This window comes from Hemitrygon akajei, chromosome 5 (assembly GCF_048418815.1).
Source record: "Hemitrygon akajei chromosome 5, sHemAka1.3, whole genome shotgun sequence".
Classification (NCBI taxonomy): Eukaryota; Metazoa; Chordata; class Chondrichthyes; order Myliobatiformes; family Dasyatidae; genus Hemitrygon; species Hemitrygon akajei.
The window spans coordinates 120553777-120566947 of record NC_133128.1 but is presented as its reverse complement, the minus strand read 5'-3'; positions in this window follow the sequence as shown (position 1 = coordinate 120566947).

Here is a 13171-nt window from a genome sequence, read left to right as displayed (position 1 = left end):
TCCAGCATCTGCAGAAGCTCTTGTGTTTATAACATCCTCACCTCATCAGGTACAGGATTGAAACCTGGTTTGGTCTTCTGCTGCTGCAGCAGCCCAATAACCTCAAGGTTGCATTAACGAGCTGGTGCGGAGATGTACCTAATAAAGTGGCCACTGAGTGCAATTCTTTATTCTTCATTATTGTTTAAAGTTGCTGGGTTTTATTGCGTGGTGTGCCCTGTCCAAAATACCACAGCAAGTTCCTAACACATACAGTGAATAAAGTTGATCCTTGATCCCTGATCCTTAAACAACTTACATGTTTGTAGAAATTAGTGCTAAAGGCGGAAAACTGGAACATTTTTGAAGGCAGCAAAGGGTAATTAAAATAATAGTTGAGGGAGAAGACAGACTACGAGTGTAAATCGAGAAGGAATATAAACCAGATGGTGAGAGTTTCCACAAGTATATAAAGAGGAAGTTAAGATCTTAAGTAAACATTCTTTCCTGAAACATTGAGTTGGGAATGGGGCGATTAGTCATGAGCAATATGGCAGTGGCTGAAACGCCACATAAGTATTTAAAATTTGTTCTCATGGTAGGAGGGACTGAAAACTTCCTAACAGCATCGGCATAAAGATGAGCTCTGTCGCACGAATGTCGAAACCTACAGAGAAATACAGTGTTTGTGTCAATGACCGACACAGTTCAAGGATATGGTGATGGTGGAGGGAGGAAGTGTTTAAAGATGAAAAGATTAGCTTTATTTGTCACATGTACGTTGAGATATCGAAACGTACAGCGGAATGCGCCGTTTTCATCAGCGGCCATCAGTCCGAGGGTGTGCTGGGGGCAGCCCGCAAGTGCCGGCGCATGTCTGGCGTGGCCGTGACTTCCTAACCCTGAATGTGGGAGGCACACAGAGCAGCTGGAGGGAGCCTGCACGGTCACGGGGAGATCATGAAAGCTCTCTACAGGCAGTGGTGGGAATTGAACCCCAATCAGTAATTGCTGCAAATATAAATGGTTGTGCTAACTGCTATGCTATCATTATGCTGGGTACAGGAACTGGGCAAACTAAAGGAAGTTCAAGAACCCTGAACTAGAGAGCTGCCACTCACTAGAGTTTTGTTTCTTGTATCGATCTCTGTAAACTCTAGAGACTGTTGTGTGTGAAAATCCCAGGAGATCATCAGCTTCTGAGATACTCAAACCACCCCTTCTGGCACCAACAACAAGTCCACTGGCAAAGTCACTTAGATCACATTTCCTCCCCATTCTGGAGTTTGGTCTGAACAACAACTGAACCTCCTGGCCACGTCTGCATGCGTTTATCCATTGAGTTGCTGCCACGTGATTGGCTGAGTTAATTTTCATTACCAAGCTGGTGTCCAGGTGTATTTAATAAGGAGGTCAGTGAGTGTAAACTAATCAGTAAGGTTTATAAAAGGCGAATATTCTTCAACCAACTTTCTAAAGCTCTTTGAGGGTGATTGTCACATGTACTGAGATATGGGAAAAGTTTTTGAGTGTCATCCCGACAGATCATTGCCGTAGAACAAAAGAAAAGGAGAACTGGAATGCAAGATATGATACAGCTCGAGAGAAAGTGCAGGTAGACAACAAGGTGCAAGGATGATTGGGAGATTGTGGTGCAAGGGAAGGTCCTCCGTTGGTTGGGATCAACCATTGATGTTGCATCCTGGCTGTCTACGTGATACACAAGCCAGGACAGTACGATATAGAGAGCAGGCTGCCCCTCTCCGTACAGATGATGACTCCAAAGGAACAGCAGAGACCGATACAATTTGGCACTGGTGGCATAGCAGGAGTTACCAGTCAGTGTTGAACTCAATGTAGGACTTCCTTAGGGACTGTAGTTGTAGATTTTTCCTTCTGGGTTACTCCGGAAGCCCCACCCAGGAGTGGGTACAGATTTAGTTGTAGGTCTTTCCTTGGGGTTTACTCCGGAAGCCCCACCCAGGAGTGGGTACAGATTTAGTTGTAGGTCTTTCCTTGGGGTTTACTCCGGAAGCCCCACCCAGGAGTGGGTACAGATTTAGTTGTAGGTCTTTCCTTGGGGTTTACTCCGGAAGCCCCACCCAGGAGTGGGTACAGATTTAGTTGTAGGTCTTTCCTTGGGGTTTACTCCGGAAGCCCCACCCAGGAGTGGGTACAGATTTAGTTGTAGGTCTTTCCTTGGGGTTTACTCCGGAAGCCCCACCCAGGAGTGGGTACAGATTTAGTTGTAGGTCTTTCCTTGGGGTTTACTCCGGAAGCCCCACCCAGGAGTGGGTACAGATTTAGTTGTAGGTTTTTCCTTGGGGTTTACTCCGGAAGCCCCACCCAGGAGTGGGTACAGCCGCAAAACGGCGGAGGTTGGAGGTGGGAGTTTTCCTTCTCCCAGGCGAGTTGCTGAGCCCCACCTGCTCGAAGCGACTGCTTTTAACCCACCTTTCCCTCTTCTCCCGTCGGAAGAAGTGGTTCTGCCGGGCTCAGTAACTAAACGACACGCTGGACTTGGTTGTCAGAGGCTATTTGTGGTGCACGCCATTGGAAGCATTTAATAAGTAGTGGGAGCTTGTCACCCCCCACCCACCCCACCCACTATGACAACCTTAAGGGACTAGTGCAAGAGCTAGAGCTGTTCAAGAGTCTGATATCAGTGGGGTAGAGGCTGTCCTTGAGCCCGGTGGTACGTGTGCTCTAGCCTTGGCATCTTCTGACTGACAGCAGGGGGTGAGAAGGGTCGGTGATGTGTAGATGGAATCTATGGGGGGGGGGGCTGGTTTCTGTGATATGCTGAACTGTGACCACAACCCTGCAGTTACAGCCAGAGCAGTGGAGAGGCATTGAAGAGTGCTGACGTATGGACGGGTCTGGGAACCCATAATTGAAACGTAGGGTTAGCATGCAGCTACTGAATGCAATCAGGGAGACAGCTAGACTATTTTACAGGAGTTACTGTGGGACGATGACCTGGTGGAGAGCTGGTCTGACAAGTGGCGGATGGGGTTCAGCCGGGATAAGTGTGAAGTGATTTACTTTGAACTTCAAGCCAGATTTCGGGGTTAATGGCAGGATTCTCAGCAGTGTGGACTAACAGAGGGATCTTGGGGTCTATGTGCAAAGTTTCTGCGCAGGTTGGTAAGAAGGTGCGGGGTGTGTTGGCTTTCATTTGTTGGGGAATTGAGTTCAAGAGCCGTGCCGTAGTGTTACAGCTCACTTGGAGTATTGCGTTCAGTTCTAGTCACCACATTATAGGAAGGATGTGAAGCTTCAGAGAGGGTGCAGAGGAGATTTACCAGGATGCTGCCTGGATTAGTGAGCATGTATTATGAGGATAGTTTGAGAGAGCTTTTCTCTTTGGAGCAAAGAAGGATGAGAAGTTGAAGTTGTATAAGATGTTGAGGCCTAATTTGGAGAGTTGTTTGCAGTTCTGGTCACCTACCTACAAGAAAGATGTCAACAAGATTAAAATTTACAAAGACGCTGCCAGGATCTGAGCACCTGAGTTATAGGGAAAGGTTGAATAGGTTTGGACTTTATTCCCTGGAGTGTAGGAGAATGAGGGGAGGTTTGATAGAGGTGTATGCCCAACTCTCTAACCCTTTCAATATTCAATAGTGTTTCAATACAACCCCCCTCATTCTTCTAAACTCCAGTGAGTACAGGCCAGAGCCATCAAGCGCTCCTCATACGTAAACCCTGTCATTCCTGGAATCATTCTCATGAACCTCCTCAGGACCCTCTCCGATGCAAACACATCCTCTAGGATGGTAGCATGGGACCTAACCTCCTGCCCGATGACAGTAGCGAGTTAGGAGGGTTATCCCAGGTGGAATCTGGAGGGCACTGCAGAGGAGGGAGAGACTCTTGAAACTTTTATGAAGCATCTGGACGGGCCAGTGAATGAGTGTGGGGAATGGGATGAGCGTAGCTTGGCTTGATGGTGGGGATGGATATGGAGAGCTAAACAATATGAAACTCTGCTGAGTGTGAATCATATTGTTGCTGTTGTTGAACATGGTGGACATGCTCTGTCAGCATCGAAACAAAACATAGAACAGTACAGCACAGTGAAGGCCCTTCAGCCCTCGATCTTGTGCTGGCCCTTTACCCTACTCTAAGGTCAATCTCACCCCTCCCTCCCACATTGCCCTCCAATTTCCTATCATCCATTTTTCGTCCATTTAAGAGTCTCTTAAATGCCCCAAATGTATCTATCTCTGCCACCACTTCTGACAGGGCATCCCACATACCCATCATACTCTGTGTAAAAAATCCCCCTTGGATAACCCCCTTATACTTTGTTCCAATCTCCGTAAAATTATGTCCTTTCACCTTAGACATTTCCACCCTGGGAGAAAGTCTCTGGCTAGCTTCTCTGTCTATGCCTCTTGCTATCATGTACAACTTCTATCAAGTCACCTCTCATCTTCCCCCACTCCAAAAACAAAAGCCCTAGCTCGCTCCACCTCTCCTCATAAGACATGTTCTCTAATCCAGGAAAATCTCCTCTGCGCCCTCTCTAAAGCTTCCTATAATGAGGCGACCAGAAATGAACACAGTACTCCAGCTGTGATCTAACCCGAGTTTGCAGAGGTTCAACATTGAAACAGAATCCCCGACTGACGAAGACCAATACTGATTTGGCTTTTCGCTGGAAGATGGCTTCTCTCCCTCTGTTGAAGACCAGCCTAACTGTGTTATTCTAGCTTAGTCACTGCCTGAGCAGTTTTCAATCTCACTCCTTGTCAGCTTCACCCCAACAAGACACCTGCTGAGCTCATAAATGTGCCAACATAGCACAAGATGGATCTGATCCACTGAGGACTAATGTTCGTTGAGATTTCATTTTCTCATCAATAATTTGCCTCATAAAAGAGCTCTTGAAAGCAGAATGCCTCATTTTAATTAAGGATACAGTTGGAACCGACAGGGAGTTTACAATAGGTGAACTCAGCCTGTCTAGTTAGAGTGCAATTGATAACCCTGTCACAATTGTCTCCAATTCAGTGATCTGTTCCACTCCATACTGACCGTGACAGCGACAATAACTCACTCCCATTCCTAAGCACTCCCACACTCCATTAATGAGCCTCCCCTCCCCCTGAAGTGAAGGACTCCAGTACTCATTAGAGAGTTGCAATTAAATCATTATCTCCAGGTCCGCAGGTCCAGTGTGTGAAACTCTTCTGGGTGCAATATGCACCAGGTGGCCCCAGTGTCTAGCAGCCTGCAGTGGGCTCCCACCCTGGTCTCGGTCCCACCCCAGGGTGCCCGTACACTGGCTGTTCTCCATGTGAGCCAGGGTAAGGGCACGTGGATGATGTCAAAGCCGTAGATCTATTCCTGTTGACTCCCACGGTTATCGCAATGTTCAATCTGCTCCTTTCCTCCTACACAGAGTGATTTCATCTGACCACGTCCATAAGACATAGGAGCAGAATTAGGCCATTCAGCCCATCAAATTTTCTCCACCATTCCATCATGGCTGAGTTATTATCTCTCTCAATCCCATTCTCCTGACTTCTCCCATAACATTTGACACCCTTACTAATCAACCTCTGCTTTAAATATACACAATAATTTGGCCTCCACACGTGTCTGTGGCAATGAATTCTTCAGATTCACCACCTTTGGGCTAAATTCCTCTTCATCTCAATTCTTAAGGTATGCCCTTGTACTCTGAGGCTGTGCCCTCTGGCTCTAGACTCCCTCACGATAGGGAACATCCTCTGCACATCCACTCTATCCAGGCCTTTCAGCATTCGATAGATTTCAATGAGATTCCCCCCTCACTCTTCCAAACTTCAGCAAGTACAGGCCCAGAGCCATCAAACACTCCTCATACTACGTTAACTGGCCCAGTCAACCTTTACCAATTTTATTCGGTGCACCATAGAAAGCATCTTGTCTGGATGCATAACGGTTTGGCAACTACTTTGCGTGAGACCACAAGGAACTGCAGGGAGTTGTGAACACAGCTTGGCACTTCACGGAAACCAGCCTCCCCTCGATGGACTCTGTCTACACTTCTCAGTAAAGCAGCCGACATAACTGAAGACCCCACTCGCCCACCCCAAATGTTCCATCTCTCCCCTCTCCCGTCGGGCAGGAGATACAAAAGCCTGGCTCAAGGACGGCTCCTATCATCAGGCTCTGGGAGGACCTATGGTACAAAAGGCGGACTCGAGACTTCACAATCTATCTCATTATGATCCTGTGCATTATCGTTGGCCTGCACTGCCCTTTCTCTGTGGCTGTTACACTTTAATCTACATGGTTATTGTTTTACCTCATTCTACCTCAGTGTGCCGTGTAAGGGATTGATCTGTATGGACGGTTCGCAAGACAAGTTTTTCACTGTCTCCTGGTACTCGTGATGGTGATAAATAAGACCAATACAATGGCTAAGATCTCTGAACAGTGACTGTGTTGAGTGGGGAGAGTTGGGGCTACTGGGGACAGGCCCTTACAGAGAGGGCTTTCCTTTCCAGACATCAGAGATGTTCTCCTTATTAAAAAGAAAAGTTTCCCTTTCTTCACCATTTTTGCTGTCCTCACCCGCACCTCCTCCATTTCCCCAACATCCACATTCATCCCATCTTTCTGCCGCCTCAGCAGTGATAGAGTTTTACTTGTCCTTACTGACCACCCCATGAGTGTCTGCATCAAACACATCATTCCCTGCAAATGCCACCATTTGCAAAGGGATCTTACCACTAAATATATCTTTACCTCCCCCGTCTCTCCAATTCCTGCAGGGATCGCTCCCTCTGTGACTCCCCTGTCCATTCATCCCTCCCCACTAATCTGCCTCCCGGCACTTACCCCTGCAAGTGGCCAAAGTGCCACACCTGCCCATTCACCTCCATCCAGGGCCGCAAACAGTCCTCCCAGGTGAGGCAGCGCTTTGCCCGTGAGTCTGGCGGGATTCCCAGTTCAGCCTCCTCTGCACCGGTGAGACCTGCCGGAAAATGCAGGGCTGCTGCTTTGAGAACTGTCACTCCTTCCACCAAAAGTAGAACTTTCCTACGGTCAAACATTCCCATTCCCATTCCCGTTCTGACATGTGCGAAGTGAGGCCACCCTCAGAATACAGGGGTAACACCTTATACTCCATCTGGGTAGCCTCCAAACCGATGGCATGAATATCAATTTCTCTTTCCAGTAAAAAGAAATTCCCTCCCCTCCCCTCTCTTCTGTCCGCTTACCTCTTCTCTCCTCTCCTATCAGATTTCTTCCTCTCCAGTGCTTTACCTTTCCCACCCACCTGGCTTCGCCTTCCAGCTAGCCGCCTCCTTCCCCCATATCTTCATTCTGTAGACTTCCCCCTTCCTTTCCAGTACTGAAGAAGGGTCTCGGTCTAAAACGTTCTTCCAGCAGTTTTGGGGTGTGTTGCTTTGGATTTCCAGCATCTGCAGACTTTGTTGTGTTTAGGTCAGTGGAAATTTCAAAATACACCCTGATGTAATTGATAATTCTAAGCCCATGGACAGAGGTCTGGTGTTGGGCCCAGACTGTGACCACAGGACTGAATGGCATTTCTCTGGGCCTTGTTGCTAGGATACATGGTCACCGTGGTCAGTTTAATAGACCTCCCAGCAGGACCCCAAGGCGGTCAAAGGAGAATAACAACTCAACCCCCAGTAACTGGTGTTGGGAAGCCCAATTATTTCCCAGATCCTCGATTGTGTGTCCAAACACAGGCCTTGTCAGTGCAGGAGTTACTGCAGACCAGGATCCAGGCCAGCCTTTGATAGTGAGGATGGCAGTGATATCATTAAACCATTAACCTAATGACCCGTTGTCCTTTGGGAGACCTGATGCATTGTTTTCCTAAAAAACAGCCGCTCCAGGAAGCTGGGTCTCCAGCAACATATTTCTGCTGTGTCTTTGATGTAAATGTGAATCGTAGAGACTCTCCAGATGCTGGAAATCCAGAGCGACACACACACACAAAATGGTGGAGGAACTCAGCAGGTCATGCAGCATCCACGGAGGGAAATAAAGCGTTGAAGTTTTAGACTGAGGCCCTTCACCAGGATGGGAGGCAGGGAACCAGGGGGAGGCGATGGGCAGATGAAGAGAAAGGAAGGGGTGAGAGGAAAATGGAAAAAGGGAGAAGGGGAAGGGGAAAAATAACTGGAAGTTAGAAAATCCAATTACTTCTGGCAATTTCTCCCCCTCCCCTTCCTCTCTTCTTCTGTCCCCTATTCCGGCTCCCTTCTCACTTCCTCGCTTCCCATCACCAGCTCATCACCTCTCCCTGCTGTCTTCCTCCTTCCCTTTCTCCCATGGTCAACTCTCCTCCGCTGTCAAATTCCTTCTTCTGCAGCCCTTTACGTCTTCCATCTCTCCCTTCTCAACTTCTTACTTTATTCCCTCTCCCCTCCCACTCAGTTACCTTCCCCCTCGCCCGGTCTCACCTAACACCGGCCATTTTGCACTCCCTCCTCTCCCCCACCTTCACATCCTGGCTTCTCCTCCCTTCCTTTCCGGCCCTGATGAGGAGTCCTGGTCTGGAACGTCAGCTCTTGAGATGCTGCCTGGCCTTCTGGGTTCCTCCAGCATTTTGTGTGCGTTGACGTAGACGTGGATGGGAAAGTTAGTAGATTTGCGGACGATAGAAAGATTGGTGGTGGTGTGGATCCAGCAAAAGATAGCCAGTGGATACAGTGGTGTGCAGAACAGTTGCAAATTTGGACAGATAAATGGCAAATGGCATTTAATCTGTCCAAGGTCAAGGTGTTGAGCTTTGGGACAGTACACAGTTTAATAGCAGGAACCGTAATAGTATTGTTGTTCGAGTTCGAGTTCAGGTTCAATTGTCATTCACCCATGCACATGAAAACAGCCGGATGGAACATGTGCTCCTCTGGGGCCAAGGTGCAAAACACAGAACCAACAGTCACACTCAGCACGTCTAGTTACAATAGCAGGAAGAACAGACGATCACACCAAATGAATAGTTCTCACAAGTTGCTGAGTGTCATGGCCTGCAGACTGACGGTGCAGGTGGGCCTCCACATGTGCTAGCGCAGATACAGACAAGCACAGTCCAACTCATCTTCCACCGAGCAAACACTGGGGGGCAGCACTGATGGAGGGACCAGCTAAGGTGCTGAGGGACCCTGGAGTAGGCCTGTTTCTGTGCTGTTTGACCCCGTGAGAACTTCTGGGCTAACATGGATACAGTGGGTCGAAGGTCCTCCCCATAGCACAACAATTCTGAGAATGATGTCATTACCCAAATGGCTGCCCAGAGAGAGGGAGGTTATAGTACATTCAGCATGGAACAGTATAGCACATGTACAGGCCGATGGCCCACACTGTTGTACCAAATTAAACAAATTGCTTCTCACTGTATACGATCTATATCAAAGTTTAAAGTTCAAAGTACATTTATTATCGAAGTATTAGACTTTACACAACCTTGAGATTCGTCTCCTTACTTGCAGCCAAAACCAAAACCGAAGAAACCCAGTAGAACCCATTAAAAACAGATTGCCAAACCTTCAGGTTCTGGTGGGATATTTGGGTTGCCACGGTAGCAGAGCTGTTTGCGCGACAGAGTTACAATTCGGAGTTCAATCCCAGCCTCCTCCGTAAGGAGTTTGTACGTCCTGTCCGTGGAAAGTGTGGGTTTCCTCCGGGTGCTCCGGTCTGAAGGTTGGGAGGTTAACTGGTCTTTGTAACTTGTCCTGTCATTGGGCTTGGGTTAAATCAGTGGTTGTTGGGGCTTGCTCAGCGGCCTGGCTCAAAGAGCCAGAAAAGCCTTTTCCACACCATATCTCTAAGCACAGAAATACAGAAGTAGATTATCACTGACTTCTTTTTGTTTTGTGGCAACAGTACTGTGTGCAAAGACATAAAACTAAAATGACCATAAATTTCAAAAATAAATAAATATTCAGAGGGAAAATGAAGTGGCGCTCATGAATTCAACGAACTTCATGCCAGGCAGCGGTGATCCACACTCAATGGTCTTTTTATTAGCACACCTGTACACCTGCTCGTTAATGCAAACATGATCAGCCAATCATGTGAGAGCAATTCAATGCGTAAGGGTCAAGGTTCAGTTGTTGTTCAGACCAAGCATCAGAATGGAGAAGAAATGTGATCTGAGTGACTCTGACCATCCAAACATGGGGGGACCTTCGCGGACTGCCACAGCCCCCAATGACCCTGTGAGTCCTGTCTCTAGGCCGATGTGCCAGCACCCTTCAGGAGGGTGAGCCCATCCGGCTCAGATGGGTACCTGGCCGAGTACTAAAGACCTGTGCTGATCAACTGGCTGGAGGCTTCACCATTGTACCTAACCTCCTGCTTGGGCAGAATGAGATAGGTCTCAATTCTACCAGTGCCTAAGAAGAACATGGTAACCTGCCTCAAAGACTATCACCCTGTTGCACCTATATCCGCTTTGAGAAGTTGGTAATGAAACATATCAACCCGTGCCTGAGAAGCAGCTTGAATCTGCTCCGATTTGCCTAACATCACATCAGATGGTATTTCATTGGCCCTTAACCCTGGAACATGTGGACAGCGAGGACGCCTGCATCAGGGTGCTCTTCATTGACCACCGGTCAGCGTTCAATACCATCATCCCCTCAAGACTAATTGATATGCTTCAAGACCTTGGCTTGAACACTTCCTTGTGCAATTAGATGCTCCTCATCTGAGGAGTTTGGATTGGCAATACCATCTCCTCCATGATCTCCACAATCACAATCAGCACCACAAGCTGTGTGCCTAGCCCCCTGCTCTACTCACTTTACACACGGCTGAGGCTCAGCACAGCTCCAATGCCATATTTAAGTTTGTTGTGGACCGAATTAAAGATGGTGATGAATCAGCATAGCGGAGGGAGACTGAAAATCTGGCTGAGTGGTGTCACAACAACAACCTCTCATGACCGATTCAGGAGGAGGAAACCATGAGCCAGTCCTCACTGGAGGCTGAGAGGTGGAGGGGGTCAGCAGCTTTACATTCCTCAGTGTTGTCACAGTGTTCCTGTGTCCAGCACATTGTGAAGGAAATGTGGCAGTGCCTCTACTTTCCGAGACGTTTGAGAAGATTCGACAAGTCCTCTAAAACTTTGGCAAACTTCTATAGCTGTGAAGTGGAGGCTATATTGACTGGTTGTATCATGGCCTGGTATGGAAACACCAATGTCCTTGAATGGAAACCTCCACGAGAGGTAGTGGATACGGCCCAGTCTGATACAGGTAAAACCCTCTCCAACGCTGAGCACATCTACATGGAGGGCTGTGACAGGAAAACAGCGTTCAACATCAAAGACCACCACCATGCAGGCCGTACTCTCTTCTCACTGCTGCCATCAGGAAGAAGGTACAGGACCCTCTAGACTCACACCACCAGCTTCAGGAACAGTTATTACCCCTCAACCATCAGGCTCCTGAAGCAGAGGGGATAACTTCACTCAACTTCACGTGCCCCATCACTGAATTTTTCCCACTGAACTAGACTCCTTTCAAGAAATACTCATCTCAGCTTCTCAATGTTTATTGCTTATTTTTTTATCGTTATTACTTTTATTTCTTTTCTCTCTCTTGTTTGCACACGCACGTTGAAACATACAGTGAAATGCATCATTTGCATCAAATCCAGTCGCAAGGATTGTGCTGGGGTCAGCCTGGAAGTGTCACCACCATTCTGGCACCGACCTAGCACGCCCACAGCTCACTAACTGTAACCCTCTGTCTTCGGAATGTGGGAGGAAACCAGAGCAACGGGGAGAGCGTACAATCTCCTTACAGGCAGTGACGGGAATTGAACCCGGATTGGTGATGGCTGCAGTTGTAAAGCTACGCTATTGTTCCTCCACCTGCACACTGCCTGGATTAGAGACTGCGCCTTACAGGGAGCGGTTGATGAGCGAAGGATGAGAGGCGACTTGAAGTGTACAAAGAGATAGATAGATAGAGGGGAGAGCCAGAGGCTTTTTTCCAGGGCGAAAATGACTAATAAAAGGGGGAGTAATTTTAAGGTAATTGGAGGAAAGTGCAGGGTAGATGTCAGAGCTTAAGTTTTTTTACACAGAGAGTGGTGAGGGTGTGGAACGCCCTGCCGGGGGTGGTGATGGAGGCAGAAACATTAGGGACATCTAAGAGACATATTTAGGCACATTGATGATAGAGTAATGGAGGACTAAATGGGAGGGAAGGATTAAATTGTTCTTAGAGTAGGTTTTAAAGTTTAAAGTTGGCACAGCATTGTGGACTGAAGTGCCTGTATTGAGCTGCAGTGTTCAATGTTCTATGTTCTATGTTCTATGTTCGATGTTCGATGTTCTCTGTTCCCACTCCACTCACTGGGTACCAGGTAGAATCCATGAATCCTGTGAAACTTTCTTCCTCAGCCCTCCCCCTCCAATAACTACCCCAGCTGGAGGGTTTAATAGGCCGTCATTGCTCGGAGCCTGGTCTCAGGAGAGGCATCTGTGTTAATAACGTCTCAGCACATGGTTTAAGGAATGTCTGTGAGCTGAGTTGAGGAAGTGGCTAAAGTTCTGAAGTTAGAGGGACTGTTCGCGCTGAGCGTGTGGTTTTAGGTGTGAGTATGCCTGTGCAAGTATGTGTGTGGAGACCGGTGTCCAGGGACGTGTGTGAGCTGTTCTGTGTTCATTTTCGATTAGCTTTAATTGTCACTTCGAAACCCGCAGAGAAACGTGTCGTTTGCATCAACAACCAACACAGTCCGAGGATGTGCTGGGGGCAGCCCACAAGTGTCGACACACTCTGAAGCAACAAGTCACTCACCCTAACCCGTTTGTCTTTGGACTGTGGGAAGACACCGGAACACCTGGAGAAAACCCACATGGTCACAGGGAGAATAGAGAGACTCCTTACAGGCAACGGTGTTAGCGGGCACTGCAAAGCACTAGGCTAACTGTGCCACACTGACATTACTGTGTAAGTGTGCAGGAGTGTGTGTCTATGTGTTCACGTGTATTGCATCTGAGTGAACAACAGTGTTATGGTAAATATGTGTGTGTGTCTGTGTGTGAATGTGTACTGTATCTGAGTGAACAACAGTAAATGCATGTGAGTGCATGGTTGTGTGTGTGTGTGAGTGTGTGTGTGTGTGTGAGTGTGTGTGTGTGTGTGTGTATGTGTGTGTGTATGTGTGTGTGTGTGAGTGTGTGTGTGTGTGTGTGTGA